Source organism: Melospiza melodia, chromosome 2 (genome assembly GCF_035770615.1).
Source record: "Melospiza melodia melodia isolate bMelMel2 chromosome 2, bMelMel2.pri, whole genome shotgun sequence".
NCBI classification, from domain to species: domain Eukaryota; kingdom Metazoa; phylum Chordata; class Aves; order Passeriformes; family Passerellidae; genus Melospiza; species Melospiza melodia.
The window spans coordinates 90,158,341-90,183,473 of NC_086195.1; the positions used below are offsets into that span (position 1 = coordinate 90,158,341).

The 25,133-nt window shown below is 40.6% G+C and overlaps 1 long non-coding RNA gene across 1 annotated transcript in view; it reads left to right on the top strand.

Annotated features, from left to right (window-relative positions):
- Positions 1–1,822: 1,822 nt before the first annotated feature.
- Positions 1,823–25,133, top strand: part of LOC134414565 (uncharacterized) — a 50,996-nt gene continuing 27,685 nt past the window's right edge. The window contains exon 1 of the long non-coding RNA XR_010026794.1: positions 1,823–2,643. This is a non-coding gene — a long non-coding RNA (uncharacterized LOC134414565). The remainder of the gene's footprint in view (positions 2,644–25,133) is intronic.

Consider the following 25,133-nt stretch of genomic DNA (forward strand, 5'->3'; position numbering starts at 1 on the left):
ATGAGAAAGATGAACTCAGTGCCCAAGTCAAACATTCTGTGAAAGGGTTGAGTAGTTTCCAATACAGTTTTCAAACCATCTGAGATAAAAAGACATCTGATTAGATCATTCTGTCCTCACAGCATCAGCCTGAAGCTCAGACATAAATGTGATATGGCCTTGGTCTCTTTTCCTATAGTCTCCTGATTTCAAGCTCTTGCAGGAAATTCTCTATTTCAGTTTGAACTCTACCAGCATTTGCCTTTCTGAATATTTGATCATGATACTAGATTAAAAAAATATTCTAACTTATGCTCGTCTGTCCCCAGAATGCTGGTAGCTCAGTGCAGCATGCAGGAATTTATGTGCCACGAGATTTGATATATAAGAAGCATTTGTCCATTTAGCTTTCTGCATTCCATAAGGTTATGGATTTCCTTGTTGTGTGTAGGAGATGTCACCCTGGATCAGAGCTATGGTAATTCATTGGCTTAATGCTACTGGAGCCAGAAGTAACATTCACATGAGAATTTCAATTAAAACTCAGAAGAGATGTAAGATATACACTTTTAGCAGGGAGGGTGATTCATCATTGGGAAGGAACTAGCCTTAGAAGCAGCTAATTTTTAATTTGTGTTTGCAAATTAGAATTGGAAGTCTTTCTGGAAGACATGCTGTAGCCAAATACAGGTTATTGTGTTCAGTACAAGGATAGCTGAGTGAAATCAGATGGCATATGCCTGAAGAATGGGCTACATGAAGAGACAGTTTTTTCAGTTCATTTGTCCCACATGCAAAAGAACAAAGTCCCTAAGAGCAGGAAAGACCATCTTTCATGGCAGAACAAAGACCTCTGACTTCTCCTTCTCCTCCAGTCTTCTGAAGTTGAGAAGGTTTCATGCTGCTGGCTTGGTGCTTCATTTTGACAGGGACCATTGGCACAGCACTGATTCAGTGTTGAAAGTATGCATTTCTGATGAGGGGTTGGGTTTAGAAAATATAAGGCCTTCTGCAAAATCAGCATGTGTTTTGCATGGGAGAAAAAGGATGTGGCAGAGGGTATACATGAGGAGTAGGACAGGAATATCAAATTTGTAATTTTTGGTTTCTAGGAACTGTATTAGGAAAACTGTTCTAGGAAGTGCAATTGGCTGGGGTTTGGTTTTTCTGGTGCATCTGAAATAGTCAGTAAATTTAGAATACATTGCATCATACCCTGGGACCTGATTGTGCATTGGAGCCACAAGTAGAACCTCTTTGCTTCTCAAATTTTATTCATGCAGGACAGAGCCCAGTAGGTGCTCTTGTTTATAACCTTCTTTCTAAGACCATTGTGATCTCCTGCTGTTTTCCACACTGGAAAGGATCATATTTCATCTGTAGCAATAAAATAAATACATATGTAAATCAGGGCCTCCTTTGCTTCTGAGGCACAACATCTGCACGGTGATGTTTTTTCATGCATTTTTTTTTTTCTGGGATGGTATAGACACTTTTGTCTGAGTATAGTTCTTCTTTCATGTTTCCTGCTCTTGCCTTTAATTTATCCTTCAAGATTTACACTCCTGGACAGCTACCAGGAGACACCAAACTGCAAAGAGAAATCCCAGAGTCCTCCATGTGTTCTAGAGTTCAGATCTGTAATAATGGGAACTGAAGAAAAGATCAGCTGTTTGTAGCAGCTTGAAGCACATACAGTTGCAAAAGTAATAGCTCTTGTCTCAATTATTTACAGGCTTTGGCCAAAGTGGTAACAGCTAGCTGCCAAAAGCTTGCAAAATCAGCCTATAAAAGTACTCTACTAATAGGGTTGTGTTTCTCAAAGTTACTGAGTATTGTCCCACCAGGATGCAGAGTGGCTGCAGGGCTGTAGAGCCTGTGAAGGACAGCTTTGGCTGCAGTGGTGTGCTGTGTCATCTAACTTCACCACGCCAGATCCTAGGAGCAAAATCCAGCAAAGCGTGTTCACCGGTTCTGTGTTGCACACGAGGGGCCTGACAGCATTTCATGTCACCTTGCTTCATGTCTCTGCTCCAGACAGTGCCAGAGTTCTCTTCAAGACAATGGCAAGATGTTGCTGCTGAGGATGATTCACAACCTTTTCCACAAGCAGCATGTATGAGATATAACCCTTCCCAAGTATTACAGCTTTACTTCTCCAGAACTTCTTTGTGCTGCTCTCCATGACCAGCTGCACAAACTTTTAGCTTCATGATGTAACAAAACCACTCAGCTTGGCTGATTTTGCAGCTTTCCAGATACTTTGCACTGTGAAAGCATTCACAAAGAGGGATAATTTTGTCTGAGTGACACAGAGGTGGGACATAAAGACTGAGTGGCAGGTGGTTGTGGTCATTCCGATCCACAGAGGGTTACATGGAGCAAGGAGCAAGCATTCTTCTCTGGTCCATCATAATGAGTTTTACAGACACAGATTAAGGTGTGTGAGGAGAACAGCTGGACATGTTCCCTCATTGCAGAATGCCTGGAAAATGTCATCTTGTCAGAAAACTTGCTTGAAACTGTACATTTTTCTTGAGCTCAGACATCTGACCTAAAGTTTCAAGAAAGCCCTTCAGCCAGAGTGGTAGCTACAGGTCTGATTGAACTGAAGACACACTTCTTTAGAAGATGATATGACATTCAGGGTCTTCTCTCAGGATGGTAAGTTGTTGCTGCTTCTTTTGACTACCATGGTGAGATATCAAGCTACTAGGCTTCAGCTGAAGTCCCAGCAGGTTAATTTCTGCCATCACCCTGCAGGGTTCAAAGAGAGCCCTGGGAAGGGAAAGAGTGTCCCTTACCTCTCCTCCTGAATATGTGCCACTGGCTCAGTGCCTGGGCTGTGCAGGCCTGGGCTCACTTAAACAAGAATTAAAGCTCTAGGTGCTATGAACTTTATCAAATATAAGGCACAGTTGGAAGTCAGGTGGCAAAGGACCTTCAATCTGGATGAAGATCCCACTCCGTCTAAGTACTTTAAACGTAGACCTTTTCTTGTGTCCTGGCTCTAAGTAGCCACTTCTCTGCACTGATTTTCTGTAGAGAGAAAAGTATTTGACCCCCTGTTGGGCTCTTGTTCTGAGTACTAAAAAGTTGGTGCTTAATAGCTGGTAATTTTGAGTGAGAGTAAAGTCTATCTAGCACTACAGGTGTTAAAATGTGAAAAATCAGAAATCTAGTAAGGGTGACAGAATGATGCATTCAAGAAGGACTCTGAAAATTTCTATGGTCAAGAAAAGGAAGACTACCTCAAAAAGCCTTGTTTCTAGTCCCTCTCTCTCACTGTTTTCCATGAACACTGAAAAGGAGCAGGCAGCAATTCTCCCTGATGCATTTCCTTCACACTAACAGCGGTCTATGTATGTATGAATTTTGAAGACAGTGGCTCTTATTGAATTACTGAGCTAGTCTATCAAATGATATCCTGACTTCACTGGAATTTCACATCCTGAGTTTGTTGGTTGTTATATCTTTTGTTACATTTTTCATAAGGCTGTCATGGCAACAGAGGGAGAATGTGATTTTCCTTCAAAACCTCCCTGTTTGTTATCCAGATGAAGGGATGGTGTGCCTCTGGTTACTGACTGTAACCACCCTTATGAAACACCTTCCACAGGGGCAAGTCTAAACAGGTATTTGCTCAGCTTCACTGGCTCATCTGTTTTCCCCTTCTGTGGACAAGCAAGAAAAGGCAATTTGTCTTCAATAGTTCAATAAATAAACTCCAAACCAGCAGGATTTTCTCTGTGTGCTCTGCAGCATGGACATTCAGCCCCTCGCCTCTAGCATGAAACTGCTCCTTTGTCCCACTTGCTGCCCTTTCTGTCCCAAGCTATGACAGCTTCAAGCAGTAAAGGAAAAAAGGTTTAAAAATGAAAGGATGAATTGCTGCAGACTTGGGTCTGGAATACATCAAATTAAAAAAGAGAGATAAACCACCCCTGCTGCCAAGCACTGCAATATATTTGCTTGTGATATTTTGTCTTTGCTCATGTGTTGCTTGTGGCAATTTGGCAGCTTATTCTTTGAGTCTTCACAGTCAGCTGCTTTATCCCTGATATTTATGTTTTATTTTCCATTGACTAATTTCTTCTCCTAACTGCTTTTACCTCCTGTGTGGCTGAATCAATGCCTTTCCCTCTTTGATAGCTAAACCTGAGATATTTGTATTGGTGTTAGCTGCACAAAAGTACCAAGCTTCAAAAGATGTTCACTGTACTAGTTTCTCTGTGAGTTATTAAAAACTGATCACAACCTTAATTTCTTTCATTTCCAGGCAGCCTTTTTATAGGACATGAACTTTAAAAGCTAGTTCTTAATGACGTGCTAGAACCATGAGACAAGGATCTGGCTATTGTCGCATTCAATTTATTTTAAGATTTCACATTACTAGTCAGGAAACATAGGTGCAGATCATGAACTAGGAATTCCATTTTGCATACTGATGCTCCTATAAGATTGTTTTTCTTTGTTGTATGCTTTGTTGTATTTGAAAGACATTTTGAAAATTCATGCACAGAAAAATTTTCCATTATCTTGGGGTAATTCAGATCCATCATAGGATGTAAAATATATCAATAACACATGAAAATTGCACTACATTAATTAATGCTAAATCTATCTATAATTCCCAAGGTATTGCTAGACAAACCTCATTATGGTAATGTGAACTGCATTTATTAAAAATGTGGATTTCTGTTAAGAAAGGATGCACTTGCAAGGACTGTGTTTCTTATTGTTAATTTGCCCGTGCAAAAATATATGTAGCTCTTGGAAAGTTACATTGCCTTTTCAAATAAACTTCAGATGTTTGTATATAAGCAGCAATTTTTTGTGATAAACCGGTAATACCCTAGGGCCCTTCCAGAGTATTTATGCAAGACAGATAATTAACCAAGCAGAAATTTATTTTTCTTTAACTATTATTTGCAGCAATTTCAAGAACAAATCTGCATTCTTTTCTGACAGTTTTAAAATGAATTTCATTTTCCTTTGTTTCCTTCGGTTTCTGGTACTCAGGATTATGGCTTGCTTCATATTTTGAATTGTTTTTTGCCTCAAGTCAATTAAACAAATATTGAGCATGATGATGTTTTTGAATGATTTGGATTTTCTCTCACTAGTCATTTTATTTATACTGACTTTACAGCAATTGACACCTTCTGTCTTTAAAAATATCTTGTAATAATGTCTAGTATCAGCTCTATCTAGTAACAGGTTATAATATTCCTGTTACCACTTCTTCTGTGACCATCTTGCAGAGTTTCTGTCACTTCTGTCTCAGAGTCGCAATTTGCCTCTTGCTCCATGTCCCAAATGTACCAGGGTGGAGAAAAGGTGTGACTCAGAGCTGGCAAGACAAATGCTGTATGGGACAATGGCTTAAATGTGCTTTGAACTGCCTCCTAATCCCACCAAGTCTTGAGGCCCTGGAGGGACTCAGTCTGCTCCTCTCATTTACACCATGGCATTCACTCATGCCTGTTTATGGGGGGTGAGATTCAGAAATCCACATCCTGCAGAGCAGGGGAGCAAGGATAGCAGTCTAGTTTACTCCACTTGAACTTGGGAGTTCTGTTCTCCTGGACTACAAATTCATACCAAGAACTGATGCCAATATTTTTCACACATCCCAAATTAAATAAATGTCAACCAGCCACCTTGGAGTGTGCAAACTCGAGTGGTGCTGACACCAACACCACGTCACAGTCCAAGTTCACTCTGCAGAGTGGAGTCTCTTGCTATGCACTATAGGATTTTAAAACAAGCTTTTGAAGAAATTGTGGGGGACTTGTACTGTGGGCAGCCAGCCATGATCACCACAGGCTGGGCATTCCATAGTAGAGATGCCTAAAAAAGTCCTTGGACACTTCTGGACTTTTTTGTCCCATGTGCCTTTGGATCTGCCTTTATGATCTGCCTTCCCTGCTTTCACTGCAGTCCTTGTAGCTGATGGTACCTGGTACTTCATGTGTCCTACTTGACACAATCCTCTCCAAGGGGAGCAGGGAGAGATGGAAATTATTTAAGGCTGAAACAGAGAGGAAGGGTAAATTACAGCACAGTCAGAAAAGTCATGGCACAATATTGGCTGAAGGCGTGGGACTTAAGTACTGATGAAAAAGCAGCAGAGGGGAAAAAAAACCAACTTCTGAAAACAAGAGGGAAAATAATCCCATGGGTTTTTGCCTTTCCAGACAGTAGGACAGCAGCAGCTCTGTTTTCTGTCTGCAGAGAGGGGATGTTGGCAGGGGAAAAGCTCGACAGGTGTGTTGTCATATTCCCCTCTGGGCTGAGCAACAAATGTTCATCTGAAATCTTACCGGTGCAAAGCAGAGTGAGAGTATGAAAAGGTGGGAGAATGGCATTCCCAGTATTCTGAAAATATGTGCTACAAATGAGCAACAGATGGAGCCTCCAGCTTCAGCAGCCTTTTCAAGCAGGTTAGCCCACATTGCAGGCTTGTCAGGTGTTTGAATGGTGGGAAAGGCTCTGATGATGAGGTTCCTAGTACCCACATGCACCTTAAGTTCCACTAACCATTACACCAGAGCAATGAATTTCTGTTCTTTCTTGACCTTTCCTAACACTGCATACATTCCTCATCCTACCACATACAAGAGGTTTTTTTGGGAAAAGGTGGATGAAGTACCTGGATACATGAAGACACTTGCTAAGCTTTGACACTCCAGCTTTCCACTGGATCAATGTGTCTGTTGGTGACTGGAATCTGTGCCCTGGTGACAGATGGGAGCTGTAGGCTGATTGTCCAGCTAATGTTTAATATTCAGCAGCTAGTATCCCTCATCCTTGCTGCAGTTGTTTCTGCAGTGCAACAGATAGTAACCAGATGAGAGTATGGAAGTGAATCTGTCCAGAAAATCCCACAAGCACCCAAATTACACGTGATGAGTGGAAATCAGAAACACTAAGGTCCTCCAGGCTCTGTGGCAAAGTGCTTCTCCTACATATGATGATTTGCCCTCTTCACTAATAAAAAATGAGTGGAATGGCCTACCATTTGCAAGGTCTCATTTAGAGCCTGATAAAAGGATGATTTCAGCCAATTTATTGCTCATATACTTTTTTAGTTTTGTCTTTCGTTTGTTTTGTTTTAATGCTTACAACATTGCTTGATTTACTGTCTCGCTTATAGTTTATTCTTCTATTAATTCTCAGATAGAATGTCAATAGCTAAGATGCTATTTTAATGAGCTATCATTTCTAAAACACTGCAGACTTATGCCCTAATTAAACAGAAACATGATGCAGGGTTGTGAAATTGTTCTGTAAAGGACTGCCTACAGCTTTAGCTGAAAACTGTTCCACAGGAATATTAAGGAGACAGCTCCTGTCTACAAGACATCTGCAAAAGTCAAAAGTAATAACAAAAATCAAGCACATTTGTGCTTTTACAGTTAAGAGCTTGCTTGTGTTGTGAGACAAATAACCCCTGACTGTGGCAATGTGTGCTGAGGGGGAGTGGCAGGGCTTGGTCGTGCTGCTGGCACTGGCACCAACTCACCCTAGTGCTGCGGGGCTTGCTGTCACTGCATTGCTGTGCCATGCCTGTCACCAGGCCATGTGTTTTCAGAGTTATTTCCTTTTTTTTTTGCCTGTGAGAATGAGCACTGCTGTGCCAAACAAAACAGAATGAACAATGATTTGGAGTGTTTGCTGGAACACAAATGTTCTTGCAGAGCCTGAAGTGGCAGCGTGGGACAGGCAACAGCAGATTATTGCTCAGATCAGTGATTTTCATTGCATATTTGAGACTGACCTGGAGGCTTCTTCTAGCCTGTAGAATCTCACAGTCTCCAAAAATATTCTATGGCTCCGTTCTGGTTCAGAGATGTTCTGTATGTGCTATGTTAGTCTTTAGAAATTATTTGAGAAGGGCCCAGAATCCTTCTTGAGGAATAGAAAAGGAAGTTATCTCAGGAGAGGAAACAGGACATAAGGATTGAAGACTTCACATCTCTGTGCTAAAATCAAATGGTGATCAGAAGGGTGGGGATTTGTGCATGGGATGCAACTGCCTTATCCACTCCAGAAGCCCATCCTGTCCCTGGGGCAACCCTCCCCATATGTCCAGCTTTGGTTTGTCTCAGATCAGATTGCGGGGAAGGGAAGGGTGAGAGTATGAGGATGGGAGAACAGAAGTAGTATCCCCTGAAGTTTCACATTGGTCCATGTGAAAAACCCCATTATTTGATAGCTCTTATACTACCCTGTATCTGCACAGCCTGTGTGTGTGTCATCTAGGGGTTTTATCCATCTCTATCTGGACTTGTCACCCTGGCTACTAGAAAGGAGAAGGTACCTCCAGAACAAAATTTTCCTTGTCCAAACACAGATGTTGAGGACAAGTAGCAGGAGTACCAATCACTGAAATATAAACTAGAGGAATTGCATTCTTTATTTCTCAGTGATACAAACCTGGGGAACTTCTATTCTGCCTTTCTACACCATGTGATGAAAGAGCTGGGATATTCACCAGCAAGTACCCTGGATATTTGGAACATGTCTTGAGTTGCATTGATGGATGTTGGCTTTCCCAGTTTTTAAAGAGATGGGGCAACTGAGAGGTGTTTTAAAAGCTTTTATTCCGTTATCAGTCTCAATGAAGGGTGAAACATAAGAGATGTAAAACTCCACACCATTCTATCAAAGCCAACCTATTTCCTGGTTACAATACCTTATAAATGTTTTTCAGCCTATTAGCTTTTACCATACAATCCTGATAATACCTCTAGCACCAACCATCTATATTTTTACCCTACATGGTCCTGCTACAACGCATCTTTCACAGTTCTAATTCTCTAAAATATCTGGTCTTTTTGCAAGGCCATATTTTGAAACTTGTTGAAACTTGTTTCTAGTTCAATCTCTGTCTCAGCAATGTCATCTCTATTTCATGGCCCTCCTATATCAGCACACCTTATCTCAGAGTTTGCATACAGATGTACAAGACTGTGAGAGCTTTCAGCCAGGTTTGAGAATTCCTTACAAATCTGTTTCTCACAGATGGACATTTTTTTTGAGGTGGTCATTTGAGGTGGTCATTCAGGTTGCCAGGCTGTGTGTCCCCACGCAATTTGGAGTGACAAAAGGTGCCAGGCCAGGGGAGCAGTTCACCCTTGTCAGACGCACATCCTTTTCAGGTAAGGCTTTGTAACTGCCCAAGCTGCTCCTGCAGAGACTGTAGTTATTGCAGCAGCTCTAGGTCAGCTTGTTAAACCTATAGACCCATTGCTTTTGGGAGTTCTTGGCTTGAATGGATTGAAAAAGAAGTGAAGTTTTCAGATTAATTTAATTTACATGAGAAAAAAGGGTGAATAAAAAGTTTTTTCACTGTCCATGTAGTCTTCTAGCAGCAAAACTGAATTCTGGAAAGAGGATGATAACTCTCTCACAAAGAAAGAAAGGAAAATGCCTTCTCAAACACCTCATACCTTCTCAAAGGATTATATTTTTTATCCTTTGTCTTTTACAAAAGACTTCAAAAGCAGTATGAATATATGTGAAGAACTGAAAAGTCAAGGCAAAATTAAGAAGGCATAAGCTCTCCCATTTCTGCATGTATTGCTGTCTCTGTCATGGTCAGGTGCACTGGGCACTACAGCAGCAGGACCTGGACACCCACAGGGTTTTGCTTTGAAGCCCTGGAGCAATTTGAATGTGCCCCTGTCCCTCCCTTGGGCTGCCTCGGTTCTCTGATCCCAGCTTGTAAGCCCACATGCAAAGGGCTCAGTTCATGGTAAACAGGACAAAAGCTGGCAGCCCAGAGGCTTTCCCAGGCCATGACTTTGGTATTGTGCCTGACATAATTCTTAAAATGGCAGCTTGGCCATGTGACCTGTGGTTCTGGTTCCAAGAAAAGTTAGATATGTGCTTGTGTATGCTTCCCCCTCTAAGTTGTGTTTTGCTATAAACTTAAAATTGCATGCAAACTGCCATATAACATGCATAATATCCAGAGACTTTCTTTATTATATTTTTTTTTTTTTTGCTTGATGGTTCTCAGCAGTGAGGACCACATTCTCTTTGCTCTCTGTTCTGATTAGGGGGACTGTGTGGTGAAGTTACCTGGGGAAAAGGCAAAATGAGAGACAGACCTTCATCTCCTGCTTGACATTGCCTGCTATGGTGTGTCCCACCTGCGAGGACAGTAATCACAGCCCCACCAGATTCTGCACAGTTAAGCCAGAACTACCTCAGCTGTATTCTGGTCTCACATAAAAGATAAACTGGGTCCTTACAGCCAGAGCCTGGCTTTTGCAGGCAGAGGCGGGGAAATGAAGGGAGAAGGGAGGGTTCTCTGCAGCCTGCCAGCTGCCTCCTGTGCAGTGTCTCTTTACTGAATAGGAATAAATAGGAAAGGGCCCAGATGGGCTGCTTATGACTGACAGGTGTCAGGATGTGTCTACAGCTCTGTCAGTCAAGCTGCTCCATGTCAGTTGAACAACTAAATGGAACAGGGTTCCACTTGTTTTCCCAATCTGAAATGCTTATTAAAATCAAGCCAGAAGATATAGATTCCAGTATTTAGCATTTTTATCCACAGCTGTTGGAGAATTTTGCTCAGAAATGGCTTATAGAGTTTTGTTCAGACATGCCATAATCATATACAGCTGATGGAAAAGTAAAAGGCGGCTGTGAGGAGCAGATTCTCAGAGCCTGTTTCTGTAAACAACAAAAGTTCTCAGGCACGTTTATGTAAACAGCAGAAGTTCTCAGGTTGTTTTTAATAACAAGTAAATATCTTATCCTTGGATAAGTTTTGGGAAAGCAAAAGTTGACAAACATGGAGGCCTTGAGAACTTTCATAACAGGGTGAGAAAATAAATCTTGGATTCAATAACAAACCACAGGTATTGAAAACAAAAGGAGGGGTTAATGTGTAATCTGTGACTTATGATGAGCTCGGATTTTGCAATATGCATGAGCTTAATTAACACCACTATAAAAGTGTGTAAGTGAGATCAATAAATTGGAGTCGATGCTGATCAACAAAGATGGGTCGTCTCCCTTCTCTTTCAACACACAGCTAAATATGTGTGTTGAAATTCAGCCCTATTCTGAGTAAATTCTCTTGTGTAAATTTTGGGTTTATCTGTGTGAACAACAGTATGTGTGTGAAGTGTATTCATAAACTGCCTGAAAATCATTCAGCATTTTTATTACCTCTGAAGGTGATTCTGGGAAAAGAACTGCATTTTTAAATTCCATGCCTTTCCAAAATTTGCGTGAACAAATAACCACTGCAGCTCTCACTGTGTATATCTGTAATGTATATTTGTAATGTATAGTTGTAATGTATATTTGTAATGATTGCCATGTTGAGACCATCAACTATCTTTTAACTTAAGCATAAAATGATGCCATTTTTGCAAGTGCTACTCAATGCTTGTTTGAAACTTTGTTTGTATCTAATGGTATTAACAAAAAGCCATGCTTTATTAGCTATGGGTGGTTTTTTTGATTTTTTTTTTGGTCTTTTGTTGTATTTGTTTGTTGATTTGTTTTTAATCATAATTCATTATTCCTCTGCGTTAGAAAATGTAGCTTTCCAGGTAGGTAACAGAAACAATATTGCCATATATATGTGATGTATGACATTAAAAAGAGTGATCAGTGAGTTGAGGTAAATATTGGTGAAGTCTGCAAAGACACTACCTAACTTTGATAAATTGATAGGAGACACTCACAAGTAATGATCCATGAGTAGCCCCTGGCTTTCCCTGTGTGTCACATTCAAGAAGACCAGGTCCTTCTTGTCTCCTCCAAGATGTCCATGTTATATTATTGCACATGGCTTTTTAATTCCTTCCATGAAGGAAAAAATAACCCTCATACATACATAGTTGCTAAATTGAGTCAAAGCTCTTTTCTAGAAAGGAAACATAGAATTTTCCTCTGTAGCCTCATAAGGTTCCTTGTTGGCCATATTCTCTGTTTGTGTGAGGTTATGTATGTTTTTGGTAGATGTTGCTTGTGCTCAGCAAGGTAAAAAAACTTTGTATTAAGAACTTGTTTCTTCATTCAAGTCTCAGGGCAAAAAACAAAATAAACATTATTTTTCTTGTATACAGCCAGTTCACAGGAACTCCCCTGTGGAAACACGCATGTATACTTGAAGCTAGAAAATAAATGCTCTGACTCAGAGTCCTAAGGAGTAAGCAGCTCTTGCTCCCACAGCAGGCAGCTGCTGCCTTTCAGCTCAGCCAGGCTCTGTTGCCTCCATCAGCTCCCTGCCAGACACACGTACAAATCATCTTCTGTCTCATGTCTGAGGTTTTGTTTTCCTCTGATGATTTGGTTTTGCTGGTAACGGGTTTATTCCATGAGTGGGAGAAAAGAGTTGGGCTGACACAGCTTGCACGGTTACCTGTGTATCTCATCTTATCTGGGTGTCTTCTCCTTTCAGTACTGTGCAGATGCTATTTCTTTTCTGAAGAAAGAGAAGGATTCAGTGAATGGGGACATGACAGAAACATGATAGCACAAGTCAGGATTTATAATATCTTTTGGCTAAATTTGGGTGGCATTTTGCTCTAGTATTTCTTGACCACTTTCTGATTCTGGTGCTTCTTCACATGCTGTCATTCTGCCAAGCATTTTAGTTTTGTGTTGATTATCTCTTGTCCATTACAGGAGCAAACAAGCCCAATAGTCAGATGTCATACACAAAACTGAGCCAGTTATTGAAAAGACATGTATAAAGCTTAAAAGCTGTTTCTGACTGCAGTGCAGTTCAAGAAAAATGTCACCCGAAAGCCTTCCTCCTCCAAAAGCCACATCATAAAAAAACAACCAGCAAAGAGTCCTTTGTTCTTTGTACTACCATTGTACTCAGCTTTGAGTTGACAGGGTCTAATAATAAAGACAGGTTAATGTCATCTAGCATTTGTAAAAGCCTTTTGTTATTATAAAAGAGTAATTAGGTCATCTCACCTTCAATATTGAGTTTCAAAAATTCACACAAGTTTTCCTAAAGATTGGATAAGGAGCATGCTAGATTTATTTGAACCACAAGAAAAATAAATTTAAACCAAGGTTTCACCTCTCTTTCAGTGAGATAATTGATATAATTCCAAAAGCTTACTTGGCTATGCAGCCTCTACCTTTGGCTGTTCTGCTTCATGAGGGTGTACAATTTCATCTTTTTGCTTACACTGAAGAAGAGTGATATTCAAGACCTGTCCAACTATTTTATTTCATGGAAAGGGATTTTTTAAACATAGACATTTTGTACCAAAATGTAGTTGTTGCTGATTAAGTTTACATTTTATGAATTAATTAAAAAAAAATCAAATTTTTTTGGAAGACCATCCCAAATCCCTACACATTATGAATTGAATATTTCTGTGTGTTTGTATGAGATCCTGTGGCAACTCACAAAAATAATAGACCTTATACTTCCTTGTCCCTTGGTACTTTTTTTTCTTGGCTTCCAACAAGACCAAATATTTTATACAAATTATTTGACAATCCATAGCACAACCTCACTGGTGATCTAGTTTAAAAATTACTCTAAACTTTTAGGAAGAATGGGAGACTAAGATATCTGAATTAAAATCTTCATAAAGTTTGCTATAGTTTAAAATGGACACACAGCTGATACTGGCTTGAAATAATCTGCTTTCAGCCTTTTCACAAAGAAAACTATATGGAGATGGCACATTCAGAGAAAAATAGATGCAACTACCTTAATATCTGAATTTCCCACAGGATGAAAATTTTGATGTTTCTATTGACCCTACAAAAATGCAGGAATTTGAAGCTCACTTGGGAGAAAAAATATTTCAGGCAAACCATATTAAAAATACAAACTATCTTTTCTGAAACTGAGTAATTTTCATCAGCTCCACAGGGTTTTAGGTACCTTTGAAGGGTAAACCACTTTTATAAACACCAAATCTATGCTCAGACGCAAATAAGGAAATATCCAATTTTGAAAATCTTGCTTATCACACTTTATAATGTTCCAAACTCATCTGTAATTAATGAGACACTGTTGCTCTGAAGATGATGAAATTTGTTCCTGAGATACACAGTACACAGAACTCCTCAAAGCTCCCATAGCTGGGATAATTTGGTTGTGTGAGTCCTGTCCTAGGACTCTTCAGCACCATCCTTATTCCTAAATGCATTCTAGGACAGACTGAATATTGCATGTCTGAAATGAAGATGGCAGCAGCACAGCCTGGTAAGCCTTACCTGTGCCTCCTGTAGTATTCCAAAAGACTTGTCAATGCATGCTGCATTGTGCTAAGTTTTGATTTTGTCCTGATTCAGAAAAATACAGGGAAAATTCACAGGCTGAAGAGGATGCTGAAGATTAGGCAGGCATTTGAAAAAATTTGCAGAAATGAGGCCTGTAATGTTGTCTCCAGTAAGAGTTATGTTTAACTATGAGAAGAGCTTTGCAGTACAAAGCAAATGTAGTTGTCAAAGTGCAAGTTTGACCATTAAGCTGGCAGTGATGATTAACAAACCAAAATATTTTATGGCTCATAAACCCTTGATAGACAAGTTCCTTATGCAAATAACAACCTTTTAATACCTTGCCCAAAGCGAACTCCCTCTGAGATGATAAAATACTTTAAATAATTGAGATTTTACTTGTAGCTTCTATGTATTAGGGGGAGTCTGGAGCTTCTCAGGAGGGCAACAGCCTGAATTTTATGTGCAAGTTCACTTTCCTGGGATCCTCAACCAGTTTTGCAGGCCTGGGGTATAGATGTGTTCTGCAGAACTTCTGCCTGTGCAGCTTCACCAAAATTGAAAACTGAATGACACAGTTTTGTTGTTGTCTGTAATACTGATTGTATGTGGGAAAATGTAGCATAGGCAGCTGACTCATAGACTTCCAGAATGAGCTATAACATATTAAGAAAATAGCCTTTTAAAAATATATTCTTAAATTTTTTTTTATTTCCTAATATTTTAGTCATAAAATTTTAACATCTATCTGGTGCTGGCATGCCACTAATTACATGTTTATATAGGAAAGAAACATTATTAATATTTCTTTCCTGGTGTGAGAAACTTTCCACAAGGCACTTTGGCGCAGTTTTTGGAGAGACATGCAAAATGGGTTCACAAAAAGTCTCACCCTGCAGTACCATGGGGGTTTGTTTTCCTGTTCTATAGGCAAAGCTGACTGCAAATACTTTTTGCACCTTGTTCAAGAAGTTTCTTTGTACAACACACCTGAATTGTTCTTTAAAGATGGCATCCCTCAGCAGGATATGGGACTGCCTAGCAGGCAGCAGGGCAGGCAGTAATTGTTCCTGCATCAGCCCCTGGGCAAACTGGAACAGAGTCGTGCAGAAGGACCTGGCCAAACTTCCTTCTCCCACTTTCTTCCAGATCGTTCTTCTGCTTCTGATGCAAGGCAAGAAGAATGGGATGTCAGCCAATTGTGTTTTGTCCTTGGATATCCTCAGTTTAACCAGCACACTAAAATACATGTCCCCACCCATGTCCCATTCACAGATGGAAAGAAAATAAATATCTTGTGATCTTCTTCAAGTGGGAGTCTCTTTGTCCTCCTCCGAAGTTATTTTGTGCCATATTACAAATCCTTAATTAGTGCAATGAGCCGGAAACGTAGCATTGTGCCTGTGATTGACCCCACAGTAGCTGCAAACTTCCATCTGGCACAGAAAAAAAAAGAAAAAAGAACTTTCACAGAATAGAAGAGGATGTGCTCATTCGATATGAACTAGAAACCTATTTTAGGAAGATGTGCCATTAGGAAACAATGGCAATCCATCAGATAAATCATTCCAAACCAGGAGATATGAACAGGATAGCACAGGATAGTACTAAGCAGCTGCTTTCTTCAAGCAGCCCAGAAGCAGGACTGCAGCAAAGGGGCGCTGCAGCATGGTGACCTAACTCAGTTTGTTCCTGGCAGGTGAGGGGAAGCCCAAAGTGACATTTGAGAATCGTGAGTGGTGTGAAAGTGGGAACTTTGTGAGGAGAGGTGTTAGACCAGTACCAAGAATAGCATAGAAATAAGGCTTTTGTTTTAAAAATCCCTTCCCACCTGAACTATTCTATGACTCCACTGGAGTGCTGGAGCACCTCTCCTGTGAAGACAGGCTGAGAGAGTTAGACTTGATCAGTCTGGAGAAAAGAATCCTCGGGGGTGACTTTGTAGTGGCAGTTCAGTACCTAAAGGGGCCTATAAAAAAGATAGGGTCAAACTTTTTAGTAGGCCCTATTGCAATGGACAAGGGGTAATGATTTTAAACTAAAAGAGGGTATATTTACAGTAGATAGAAGGAAGATTTTTTTTTACAATGACATTGGTGAAACACTGGCATGGGTTACTCAAAGAGGATGTCCTGTCCCTGGAAACATCCAAGATGAGGTTGGACTGGGCTCTGAGCTGATCTAGAGGAAAATGTGCCTGCTCATTGTAGGAGGTTGTACTAATGACTTTTAAAGGTCCCTTCCATCTCAGATTTTCCTATGACCCTATGATTCTCTGTTAAAGAGAAATATGCACCAGAGGAAGTTTAGAATTTCTGCCTTTGCAGCAAGAGCCGTCAACCAAAAACCAGAAGATAGAGGTATGCAAGGGAGCTAAATACTCCAGACTCATTGAAATTTAAATTTGGATTACACTGAAAATCCAGAGGCATTACTAACCATGACTCCAAATACCTCACTGGGAACCTACAAATAAAACCAAGGACAGAACACAGCAAACGAGCCAACATGCAGGGGAGGCAGGGGTTGGTCCTCATTTGTTTGCAGTCAAGTGCTTTTTCAAAAGCAGCACAGAGGTGCTGCAGGTCTGGCAGGAGGTGAAGCTGAGCAGAAGTGCACCTGGCACACGTCCCCAAGGCAGGCACAGAGCTGATGCCTTGGGCCGTGCCAGGGCAGCACAGCTGTACAGCCATGAAGCAGCAGCTCATGCCTCTTGTGTAGCCTAACAGCAAACCAGCACTCTGGAACAGAAAAAAGGTGCCTCATCACTACATGATCCATGGCAGATGTGTTTCAGTCTGTGTGCAGACAAAAATGTTGTTTGAGAAGAAAGCTACATCTTTCAACACAGCGGGAGATAAAATAAGATGTTAACAGGCCCCTTACCTCAGCTACCCAGCAACTAGAAAGGATTAGATCTTCTCTGAAAATCTTCCTGATAGCAGCACCTGCTGAGATTTGGAAATTCCTGTCTTTTAGCTCATTAAAATGCAGACAACAGCCTGTTTCTGCTTCCTGAATTACAGTTACAGCACAAAGGGGCCAATCTCACAGCTTTTAACCCTGTACACAATTCTTTTGCTGAAACTGAGTTTGAATAACAACTTCAGAACCAATTCACAGGGGCTAAAATGTAACCTGAAATAATTGCCAGGTTGGGGAGCCCTTGAAGCTCTCTTGTCTGTTAGAGAGAAATGAAGGGGTCTCCACAAATGAGGAGAAGATTGTGCAGGTGGAACATGGGTCCTTTGTGATTGACACCATAAAGCTTGCTGCATGAGTGATCCCAGAGTTTCACAGAAGGGGAATTTATGAGTGCCTGACCACTGCTTCAGTCTGTCTGAAGGCAACCTTCCAGTTTATGTTACTCAGGACTTTGGACTGTGTGATCACAGCTGTCCTTCTGTTCTCAAAAATCCAGGAAATCCACTTCAACTGGAATGTTAATATTCTTCCAGCTGTTTTTTTGATTGCAAATGTAACTATATGGTTTGTGAAGTAAGAATTGTTTCCATTGTGAGCATCACTCCATGTTAACAGTGTGATCCAGGAGCCACATGAATGGTATTAATAGCATCTCCATCCTTGGGAATACTCAATAATTGATAGGAGAAGGTTCTGAGCAATGTGCCGCAATCACAGAGATTATTTTCTATTAGAAATATCTCCAGACCTCCCTCCCAATCCAAGTTATTTAGGATTTTATGATTCTTTTGCCTAGACTATTAGGACTTTTGGTCTTGTATTATTTAAGAGGATACATGGTCTGTTAAAAAGAAATCTAATTATTTCCTGGAATCAGATTGTCTAGTGTTGGCTCGTGTGTCTATTGGACTTGCATCACATTCTGGAAAGGGAGCACATCTGAAAAAACAAGTGGACTGTTGCAGAATGAGAAAGGAAAAGCTGAAATTCAATTCCAGGAGGAGACTAGAGTGCATAATATTGCTAAGCAAACAAAATAACTAGAGCATTCAAAATTTTGCTTAGTAATTCTTCTGTACACAGAATAGCAGGGCTTTTTACTTGTTATTCTGACAGAAGGGCTTTCAGTTTTGTTTGTATAAACTTCTGAGCCTGAGTTAAGCCCTTTTCAATATGCAGGGTGAAAACTGCCTCAACCCTTCCCCCAAAGGACAAACAGGCCTTAATTTTGTTGTTTGAAATCTTAAAGATCTTAATTCTTAGCATCTTCAGTCATCTCTCATGAGGCGAGGACTCGCTGCCATGAGTAGAGCCATTGAATCTCTTGAACGATCAGTGCTTGCTCTTGGCTGTGTATGAATTTCATATTGATCCAGGGGATCAGTGCCTGTTCCATGTACTCCAAAAGACTAAGTGTGGTCAGAATACACACTGCAGAAGTACTGAACCAAACCTGCAAATTTCTAAAGCAAACATTCTTACAGGAATGCTGAGTGAGAGTTGAAGTATTTGACTAGGGGACACATGTGTACAGTACATCTCACATAGTTACACATACAAAGTAGCCATATTAATGAACTGTATCTTAGTAATTAGAGAAAGTGAGATTTTTGTGGACAAGAATTTTGGTAGTGATCCTGGTAAATTCAATTAAGCTTGTGCCCATTGTTTTAATGGTTATGTCCGTGAATCAACGAAATGTGCTTTAAAAACTAGACTTGCTACTAATTACAAGAACAGCTTTGTAATTTAAATGTCAATTCAAAACAAATCCCTGCTGCGTTTTACTACCTACATACACTGATTTACTCTGGAAGCATTCCAGGGCCCATACATGTACTCTGAATGTGTTACTCTGCTTTCTAATTTCACCTGATGTTTTACCAGTTGTGGAAAGCTTCTGGCAAATTACAATTCACTTTCTAATTTCACCTGATGTTTTACCAGTGGTGGAAAGCTTCTGGCAAATTACAATTCAGCATTCTCCTTCTGCATTATACTGTGAAAAATTTAACCTAAGTCAGATATAGATGCTTGTACTTCAGAATCTGCATTGCTGTGGGCTATATACCACTTGTACAAAATATGAACAGCCTGATGGCTGAACAGAGTGTCAGTGAGCTTCAGCAAACCCATCAGAAACAAATTTTCTTCTGGAGATTCTGAGAGGGTTACGGCATACTGAAATTACTGTCTCTCTGTAAGGGCTGATGTGTTTCTTCTACAAGCAGTTTGTCCTGGCGGCTTTGGGCACCAGGGGGGACAGAATGAAAATGCAACCCAGACTTTCCCAACTCCTTGGTGCCAGTGAAAGACAATGTTATCTGGGCAACTATTAGAACTGTTTAATAAAAGAGTAGAAGACCAAGGCTGTGCAAAGTGCACAGCTAAAAAACTCCACCATAATCATGACTTATTCCTCATAGGGGAAGGATGGGAGAAACATGTTTCAGGGAAGGCAACTCATATATCTGGGAAGATAATTCATTGTAAGTTAATCCAAGCATACCACAGAAATATCTCTGTTGGTGACTGTTCTGCATAGATGCCGTTCTTGATTTGTGAATAGCCTGCACCAGGGACTGGGAAAATGTCTCATATTGACTCATGCACTCCTTCACGGGTTATTCATAAATAAGTAGTGCTATCTAATTCTGGCTAACAAAAATGCCTCATGTAAAATTAATAGAAGCAAAACCCAGAAGGATCTTTCTGCATTAAGAATATGTCCCTCAAAAGCAGTCGTCTGATAAAGCTTTAAAAGAAATGTTCCTGACTACTCAGTGTGCCTGCAAAGGGAAGGTGCTGGGCACCCGCAAGTGAGCTGCTAACTTTACATTCTTTATTACTGAGAACAGAAGAAAAATATTCAAGGAGCAAGATTCAGAGCATTTTTTTCACCATCTGTATGCAATATATCTGCTACTGAGACATTATAATGTTTGCTTCCTTTTATTTTCATATGAATTCCAAGAAACATTAAAGCATCCAAAATCCCAATGAGGTTTTCCTAGTATTAATAATAGGAATATTCAGTGCACCTCTAAAGCAAAGCTGAAGGAAAGCAGTCAGAGTGATCAGGCTTTGTGTAACTGGCACATTTCTAGGTCAAAGGGGATTGATTTCAAAAGCACAGACCTCACATGGGAATTGTCTTGGCAGCACTTCGCACTTTTGATACTGAACTCAAATCAAAACAACATATCCATTCCCTACACAGGAAGTCCACTGAGTATAAAGACACCCTAATGAAAGCAATTTTTTGAGTTATTCTAGCCTTCAATGTTACTTCTGTAATTGGTTAAGATCTGTTTACAAAAAAAAAAAAAAAAAGAAAACAAACAACCCCAAACCCAGAGATGGGAAAAGCCATGTTAGATGATGCTGAGGACAGAGATCAGACACTTTTCTGGGGTCTGGAAACCATTGGGTGCTGTGAGAAAAGACCCAAACTTAGGCTCTTCACAGTGTGAAGAGGGGATCTCATCATTAGCTGAGTAGAGAGTTCCTCTCTTTGGTAGTATTGTGAAGATAACTCCTGTCCCATCCCTGGCCTTCTACACTGCTTTGAATAAAATGCTCATCAGAAAGAGTACAACACACAACTTGCAACTATTTTCTCTTTGATTTCACTTAAAACTCTATGAAGGTTTGAGTTTATGTGTGCACATACACACATGCAGAGATTTTTTTTCCATTCTGCTGCTGGGATGAAAAATAAGTGGTTAAGGCAGCTGTTGTACAGACCAGCTCCGTGGATGGTCAAGGTGTGGTTTCTGCTAAGGGTGTGGACTGATTGCAGCTGAGGCCACTGAAGGCACTGAATGGCCAACATCTGAAGAAGATGCTCCAGGAACCAGGCATGACTTCTTTACCAGACTGAACCTGAGTGAATCCTACAACCTGGTCTTATTATTACTTTGTGGTGCTAATAAACTGTGTGAACTACATGAACAGCAATGGTATTCAGAGATGAGTTAATCCCTGATTACTGGGAAAAAAAAAAGACTTGACCTTTTCACCCATCACTGAGTAATCTATTCTTATTAGTCAAGTCAAGGTTTAAAGAAAGCAACAACCCATTTGCTGAGCTCTCCAACAGATAAACTGTTCCAAGAACCAGAGAGTTTCAGCTCCAAGGAAGATTTTAATTGCCTAAGAATTTCCTATTACGTCCTGGTATCCATGAATGGAAATATGGTGAATGAAGGTAAAAGTTACTTATCTTTCCTGGCAGCACAGTCCCACAACAAGACATCTTAGAGATATCATCTACAACAGGAAAACTACCTGCCATTTGATGCTGTCAGCATGAAGAGCACTAGGGGTAATTATACTCAATAGTGCCAGGTGAAGAGGTGCAGAGAAGGCCAACCTATATTCATTGCTGCTTCAGAAACTGCTATTAGGCCCATTTAAAAACAAGCTCTGATGACATCTTCCCAAATGACCTGAAACTGGGTCAGTTCTGATTTAAACTTCCATGATGTTGTTCTGCACCATAACTCCTGTAGTCTTTGTCTCTAGAGGGTGATTTTCAAAGGCTCCAGGACAGGAGCTTTGCAAACAATTGGTCTTTTCTCTCTTCAGCTAACCTGAAAAATTGAGATTGAAATTAGCTGCAGTCTCTATCAAATGGCAACTTTTTTTTTTTTTCTCCTTAAACAACAGACAAAACAATTGCAGAATAAAGTCCATTTCAGGATTCAAAGCTTGCAATGTTTCCCTCTGCTTTTTAAGATGTGAATTTGTTTAAAAAGCTTTAAGATTAAATTTTTATTGTTTTGCCTGTCTCTTCTCCTCCTGGGGGTGAAATGATTTGCTGTATTTTACATCTATATGCAAAGCTATGATCCCCTTTATCCCTTTGTCCTAGTTACATTTTCAGTGTAACTCCCTCTCCCCCTGCCAAGTTGTCTGTCCTCTTCAGAGTGGACACAAGCCCATCACACAAGGCTGTGGTTATTAATATAAACTGATTGTTTTGTCCTCTAAGCTTGTCTCTCTAACCACCATTTAGGAGAGGGAAGGTGCTGTCCACCCAGAGCTGTCAAGAGCTTGTAGCTAGCAGAGTTAGCAACATGAAATCTTGATAGCACCCTTCACCTGAGGAACAGAAACTCCTGGGTATAGCTAGCTGAGAAAAACATTTTCATGTGAGCTAAGTCTGATGGACCTTGTCTCTGTCAGCTTAGCAAATAGACTGCAATGCCTGGATGAGTCCATTATCAGAGACAGCTCCTGGAGACTGAGTGAGGCAACAGAAGACTGGAAAAAGACATAGGTAAGGCTTGTCTGGAAAAAAAAAAAGGCAAAGAGATTGAAGAATCAAGACACCTAAACAGTTAGCCTAATTAAATTCTTGGAAAAAACTCTGGAATACAACAAGAAAAAAGTGAAATGGTGAAACTCTAAGGAGAGACTGAGAAACTGTCAATGTAGAATACTCAGGAGTAAAATGTTTTACACCAGTGTACTTCATGAACTAGGAAAACATTGGCCTAACACTGGGTGGACAGGCTTTCTAAAAAAAGAAACTGTTGATGCTTTGCTGTCAAAAGGAAGAGTGTCTTGGAAAACCTTAATGAAGTCTGAGATTCAAACAATTGGGGCTGAAACAGCAACCCCAGTGTTGTTTCTGTTACATGTTTTGCTGATTATTTTAATGGTAGAGGGGAAAATAGAGATATTAAGTTGGCCTATGAAACAAGTTGCTGGAGACTGTGAGACAGGTTCAGACTCCAAAATAAACTTGACAAATTGAAAAAGTGGTCTCTTAATAAGGACAAGTGCAAACTACCATGAAGGCAGAAATGCTTCAGTAAATACAGAACGAGGGACTACTGAGTGAGTCAACAGAGTAATGAATTTCTACATCCTGCCCAGATTTGAACTTTTAATGACACTGAACCCATGGAAAAAATCACATCCAGAGAAGTGATTATTCAAGGGTTGAGCAGGAGGAGTTGATATTAGTCATTATGTTGTTATTGGATTGAAAGTCTATAACTCCAAAACCAATAGGATGCTGACACTTTAGCTGGATTGCAGATGGACCCAGTTTCATCACTGATACTGCAATACAGCAGGAAATGCTAAAACTGTTGGACTGATGTAGGTAATGGCTATGTCGGTGCCTACAGATTTCCATAGGGAGTGAAATGTCACCACATTAATTTTGTGGATTTTTGCTCTCCACTTGATTCAATCCAAGTCAAAAGGAAGCTTTCCATCTGCCAGCATGCTGGGGAACTTTTAGTCTGGACTGCTGCAAAGTTTATTCCCCTGCTCCATGATTGGGAAAGAGATCAGCCCATGCAGCAATGACTCCATTCTCATTGGTGGCTGTGGGAGCATGGAGGACCAGATGTGTCCCATTCCCTCTGCCCCTGCAGCTGTCAGTGGAGGAACATGGTGTAAAGCTGTATTTGTACCATCTTGAAGCAGATGAATTGAACTACAGTTGCCATTATGTACTATTACACAGCCTGTATGAGAGCAAGTCTCCTTTGCCATGGTTGTAGACATTACTGCACCTTCCAAAATATGGCTGGCTTTTCTCATCAATTCATTTGGCAGTAACCTTCACCTCACCAAGCCCAGCTGCCTGCTTTGTGGCTGTGGTGGCAGGATGGATGCTGCCCTTTGTCCCCAGATGTCTGCTACTCTACAAAACTGGCTACATTGCTGAGACATGCTGACAGGTTTGTTGGCTACTCTGATTTGCCCTCTGAAATTCTTGGTAGCCAGTGCAAGCATAGCTTGTGCCTATACAGAAGTGCTGCCTGAATATTTTACTGAGAGCTTTATTTTCAACATGGAGAACACTGCAATCAAAAATGATCACATGGAACAAGTAGAAACTCCTAGGAGCAATAGACTTCATTTACTGCCAGTTGACTAAAAGATCAAACACAGCTGTAGTAATGAAAAGCAAGAACTGCAGAGCAAATAAGACCTGCTAGTTGAAGGCATTGGTGAGAAAATGGCAAAGGGAGTTTTGCTGCCTAGTACCGTAGCAAGAGATTCCAGTGGTATCTAGAGGTTTTAGAAAAATTTGGCACATAATAAATAATGTGCAATAGGGCTATGAAATTTACAAACCCCATAGTACTTCAGTATCTGCCAGACTTCTGTAAATCTTTTGAAGATTTCTCAGTATCTTTCCCCTTGTTTCCACTTTTTGTGGATGCCCTTCACTACAAAAGCACAGGTGGGAAACCTGAGGGTACACCCTGAATCGTTTCCAGAGGAAGAATTCCCTCATATATTCTCATCCTTGCTTTTCAGGCTGGAACAAATGACATTTTAGGAGGACTGGTAACATGGTAAAGTTTCCTGGTGCTGTAGAAACAACGAGCTAAAGTGTATTTCAGGAAGAAGTTGTTGTATCAATGCAGTCCAAGGTAAAAGGACAGTGAGAACTGCAGGCAGTTGTGTCTTCTATTTGTCAGGCCACACTGGGATAAACAAAGGTTTTTTGCTGCTGCCTCAGCAGAAATGACTCTCAATTCAGGGACTCTACATACTTAGTGAGATGAGCATATGTTTCAAAGAAACAATTTGTTAAATAACGTATAGCAAAGGAAGCTTGCACTGGAAGTGAGTAATACTTGGAGAGGAACAAATAGAAGAAAAATTTTTGACAAATACCTTCCAGATGCTGCAGCTTACACATTTCTGTGCTCATGAGAGCATCTGTCTACACCAGTGTTTGGTCTCAAGCAGCCAAGACTGGGTGCTAAGCTGCCTGAAGCTGGGGAAGGCAGAAGAAGCCATTGCTCTTCAGCTGCTGCATCCAGTGTCTTGGTAAAATTGGTGTAAACCTGACAATTGGGAGCCTCACAGAGGCTGTCAGGTGGAAGCCTGGCAGGGCTCCCTTTAATTAAAGCAGTCAGTAATTTTCAGTAGAACTGAAGGCCATTGATGTTTTGCATTCAACCTCCCTCTTGCCCTGACTGCAGAAGAGCACAGTCACACAGAGGCACAGCCTGCCT